Source organism: Glycine soja, chromosome 16 (assembly GCF_004193775.1).
Source record: "Glycine soja cultivar W05 chromosome 16, ASM419377v2, whole genome shotgun sequence".
Classification (NCBI taxonomy): domain Eukaryota; kingdom Viridiplantae; phylum Streptophyta; class Magnoliopsida; order Fabales; family Fabaceae; genus Glycine; species Glycine soja.
The window spans coordinates 9,918,147-9,924,146 of NC_041017.1; positions in this window are offsets into that span (position 1 = coordinate 9,918,147).

The following is a 6,000-nucleotide window of genomic DNA, read 5'->3' on the forward strand; positions in this document are numbered from 1 at the left end:
TACATAACTTGTTTAGACCTAAACAATTTTTGCAGTCTTGGTTTTATTGGAAAGCAACGAACTGTGTTATTGGGGACATTGTTTTTCTTCTTATTTTCTTGCAATCTAGTTTTCTTACAAATAGGATATTCATCAAGGTTTTTATAGCCTCCTTTATATAAGATACAATCATCAATGCAAACATCTGTCTTAACATAATCAAGTCCAAGATCCTTAATAATCTTTTGATAGTCATACGTTGAGTCGGGAAGCATATTTCCTTCATGCAAAGCTTCAACTAGTAAATTTAGCAATGAATTGGATAAAGTATTGCTCCATCCATAAAGATGTTTCATCTAGAAAATACATATGATAAAAGATAATTTGGAAGGCAACCCATATATAATTTTTGTTCAACGTCTTTCAACAAATTATAAAATTTTTTAGCTTCCTTATTTGGCTCCTCATTGATATTAGCATGACTAGGCATATAATTATCAAAACATCATCTCCATCCATATAAAGTGACTAATGCATGCCATGAAGCATGAAGTATGTTTAAGCATCATCACCCGTTTCAACATTAGCACCTAAGACATTAGCATCATCTTCAAAATCATCATCATTGTGACATTTTGAATCACTTGAGCTCTCTCCATGAGATTCCCAATGCTCATAATTTTGTTGAAATCTAGATTTCAATAAATCACCAATCACTTCGTCTCTTGTCTTATAGTAAATAGCGTTGCATCTACAACATGGACACCTAATTGTGTTTTTATTCTTGGAATAGGAAAAAGAAAATTCTAAGAAATCATTAATGCCCTTTAAATACTCTATGGAAGCTTGAATATTAAGTTTTATCCACCCTTTATTTTGCTTGTTCATTATAACAATTCCTATAATTTGAAAAAATGAAACTTAATATGGTCAATTTGTAAAAATTAAAAAAACAGGAAAGTATACTTAATATGTTCATTAATTCCATCTTTATTATTTAATTAACAAACTTATTTCCCAATCTGTGATAATTATGTCATCACATAAATAGAAAATTTTGTTGTAAAAAATAAAAACAAAATAAAAATTTAATGGATACCAAAATAAAAAAAAAGAAAAAAAATAAAAATATCCATATATTATAAAAATAAAAATGTTATTTAAGTAAAAAAATCAATATTTAATAAAGATAAAGTATTAATATTGAATAAAGACAAGATACATATATGATATGTTAGAAGATAAGATTTTGAAGATAAAAAACTAAAATATGTTTTAAATCCTTCGATTTTAGGCTAAAATTGGTCCCACTTGCTATATTTTGAAAATGATACTTTTTCTCAAAATTTTGTTGATATTTATTTATTAACAATTCTATTGAGATAGATAAAGTTTAATGGGTAGTTTTGCTAATAATGTGGGAGTAGTAGTGTGGTTACACGTTCATGTTGATAGAATTTTTTTAAAAAACCAAACTTAAGATTGAAAAAATAAGAACTAAAAATTGTGTTTTTAAAAAACTCCCATGTTTTGAGAAGGAGATAAAAAAAATTGGATCCTAGTGTAACGAAACACAATAGCAAAATAGAAATATGGACATATAGATGCGATATTGTCTATATTTCCACTTGTACATAGAAGAGGAAAAAAGAAAAATCAAATTAATATAAGCCATACATTCTCTTTTTGCTACTTATATACATAATATAATTCAGTACATGGGGTTACACATACTAACTAAGGTTGTAAAATTTAACCACATTTATTTGGTTTGATAATAAACCGATTGATTAAAGTTGGATCATTAATCATCCCTTTCATAGTATTGATAATACTAGCAAATTATCTAGTTAATTAACTTAGACTAGCTAGCAAGCTTTATATATACCAAAATTTGAAGTATAATATAATATATATTATAAAAAAGGAAAATAAAAAAAAGAAGGTACCTATGCGGCAAGAAACACTATGAGGATGTGATTGAACTTGAGCAATGATCTTTGAGTAAACGTAAGTTGATGCATTAATCTTTGCACAATTTTAATTCACCACCGCCAAACACTTCTTATAACATACATTAAATATCCTTGAGTAGTGATTGCATAATAACAAATTCATTCAACTGAACATAAGAAATTATGTGCACATGTTGTCGCTTGAATGAATTATTGTTTTTATATTGCTGGGGATGAGAATAACATAAGTATTAAACTAAAGAAAGCAAGTGAACATTAAAGTTAAGAAAAATATTGGATAGTGAAGATGGGATGAGTTCTTCTATTTATAGATGTGGAATTATAATCTTTTATCCATTGATAAGGTTTATCTCATAGATATTTAATTTTTCAAAAACAAACCTCATACATATCTTTATCTTTATATATTAATAAAAAAAGAAGTTATAAAGGAAATCCTTATACATCTGAATAAGAAATCTTTATATAACTTTATTTAATTATAAATTAATCACTATTGAGTAATTATGATAATTATTTGAAATATTGGATAATTAGATTAATTATTATCAATTCAAAAGTTTGAAAATGTCATTAAAAATAAATAAAATAGTAATACCCCAAATGTGTATTGGGTAGGTCTGAACCTAAATTCCTTTGGAAATTAAAAAGAATCGTTACCTTTATGTTAATATTTTTACTTATTTAAATGATGAGAAATTATATATATATATATATATAAAATAAAGTTCATAATGTGCTGATTCATGTGGTTGAACTAGTGATTCACCGGTTCACCGATCCATCAACCTAATGCATTAAGTGGGTTGATCATCGATCCAATTTTAATAACATTGCCTTATACATTTTGAGGGCCAAATCTTTAGATAATTTATTTTTAGATAATTTTTTATAATTAAAAAAATTATTAAAAAGTAATTATGATAAATATTTGAAATGTTGAATAATTAGATTAATTATTATCAATTTGATTTGAAAATCTAAACAATTAAATTTACGATTATTAGAAAAAACAATTATGAAGCTAAAATCTTCTAACTTAACTAACAATGATTTACACGTCTTTCTTTCTTTTTCCAACATCCTTTCTTATTTATTTTTTGTTATATGAAGTTAAAATTTTAACTAAATGATTTTTAATTAAAAATGAGAGGAAATTCTTGAATGGACACAGATCCAATACATCATCATTATATACAATCAATTAAAATTTTATAACTAATAAAATGAAAAACAAATAAATTCAACCTGTAAAATAAAAATAAATAACATTTAAAATAATAATCATAATCCATGATTTCTCTCCAATAAATGTAACTTGCATCTTCTCTAAAAAAATCGTGAGGTGTATCTCTATTTTTAAATATCAACATGTCACCACCGTAGCTTTGACTTCCAATGGATATTTTTTTTTCATTTTCTTCATTTTTAAAAAAATATGCACATATAAAATAAATAAAAAATCACATGACAATTATAATTAAAAAAAAACTAATAAATACAACTGTTATACTTATATGATATCTATAAATGTATGTAAACTCTTCAAAAAAAATTTGCTGGAGTGTAAACTCTTCTATTTAGTTCTTATATGCTAATTCTTGATTAAACCTAAAAGCTATTTGGTCATTTCATATATTAAATAATTATTTATCATATTAAAGTATAATTTAAAATAACTTTGTCATGTACATAATAAAATGGCTTATAATATTTTCACTTCAGTTCCATCACAAGACTGATTTTAAAAAATATTGGTTAAAATTTTTCACATGATGAGGAAAATGTTTAGAAGTTATAATGAAAAATAAGAATAACAAAAATTAAAATAACTAATAAGGATAATATATTTATTTGTGATGCCATGTTGATGGAAAGAGTGGGGTAATGCAAATGGAGAAAAAATTGGAAGGACAATTTCTAACTTAATTTTTAGCACTAATTTTTTTTTGCCAACTATTCAAATTTTAAAATTTATGTATTATTAACATATAAATGAATTTTTTATTAAAAATAATTTAAATTCAAATTAACTACCCCTAAAATATTTACCAAAAAAATTCCCCTAAAATTTCACATCAAGATCAAATTAAAAAAAATCATGCAACATCAATATACCAAATTTAAAACTTATTATCAATAAAATCTTTTAAGTATCTATAAAAAAATAGAATCTTTTGAAAAAAAATTAATTAATTTTTTTTCTATTGAAGTAACAAATATAAAATTTAAATAATAACTTATTAATATTTTTATTTGAACAATAATAAAATATTAAAATTTAATTTAAGAAAAATGTACATTAATTAATGATAGATATATATGTATAAAAAACAAATAATAGATTATTAATTTACTTTTATTTAAATTTAAAAATACTTGAGAAATTTGCTTATTTAATACACTAAAATAGTTGAAATTTTAATTTTTGATATATATGTGATAAGAAAACACTTGATTAAGTTCATTGTTGGTATAAATTTATTTTAGCTTATCATCCAGGAAATAATGTTATTAGGATATAAACCTCTAGTTAAGTTAGAACGATTTCATGTTTGTTGATTCACATGCTTAGTTATTATTGGGATATATATTGAATTGGTTCAAAGAAATATAAAAAATTAATATTTTGCAACAACACTAAACGTCATTGGCATAGAAAATCATATTTTCCCATTGATGTTAGATGCGCTAGAATAGAAAAATCAATTTTCCTAGCTAGAAGAAGTGTGTTGGCATAGAAAAACAACTTTTTGGAATAACTACAAACATTGTTGGCATAGAAGAAAATCATTTTTTCAATTGACAACACATGCATTGTCATAGAAAAACAACTTTTTGAAACTACTCTAAATGTTGTTGGCATTAAGTTGTGTTTTTTCCCAATGACAACAAATACATTGGCATCGAAAAATATTTTCTGTAACATTGGAGTAATAATTTTTGTCATTGGGATAAGTATAATTTTTCTCACGATACTTGTTTTGTTATCAAAAGATAAATCTAATCCAAACGACAGTCAAATAATGTTATCAAATATTCATCTTTGTCAACAACTTAATTGTTGATGCAAAAAAGTCTCTATGGATTCAATTATTTCTTGTAGTATATAGATTTATTATTTTCACATCATTTATCTCATATATTATTTTTCTCTCATTTTTTTCTTTTTCTTCTTATCTCTCTTTTCTTTCTACCCACATCCACCTAAAAAAGTGGGATGGGACATTGAGTATTACCCATCTCCTTACCCATCTCAAACAATTTCTCAATCAAATGAATCCTCTCATGACCAATAAAGATCATATAGTTAGCTGCTTAGGAGTTGCAAGTGTTTTCTTCATATATTGTATAGTAAGATCTTGTATGCATATATGAGACAACGATTATGACAACTTAACAAACGTGCCTATGTACACATCTCAGTCTGAGAAGAAGAAGCATATGATGTTATCTCTAGTTTACACTAAAACGTTTAAAAATTGCAAGGCCACAAATTATTATTCATTAACGGAGTAGGAAGTATGAAATTAAATATCTTCCCAAATATGATAATATTGAAATTTCAATAAGATTAAAATATATTTTTGATCCCTAATAGATATTCGGATTTTGTAATTGCTCCTTGAGAAATTTTTTCTTTGCATTGAGTCTCATATAAAATAACAATTTTGTTTTTGGTCCTTCACACTTTTTTAGTCCATGATAAATAAGCAAATTTTGTGTTTGTTCCTTAATAAAAAAAATCATTTGTTATTAGTCTTTTTAACAAATGATTTTTTTTATTAGGAAGCAAACATAAAATTTGCTAATTTATCAAGAACTAAAAAAAGTACTAAGAACAAAAATCAAAATTTTTGTTTTATCAGAAAGCAAAAATAAAGAAAAAATTTATTAGTGAATAAACACAAAATGCGAGTATTTATCAGGGATCATAAGCATATTTTAGCCTTTTGAATAATAAAGAATAAAATATGAAATAAAACAAAAATTTGTCAAGTCATATGGTAGTTATAAAAACTCATTCAATTTTCACTAAGGTTAG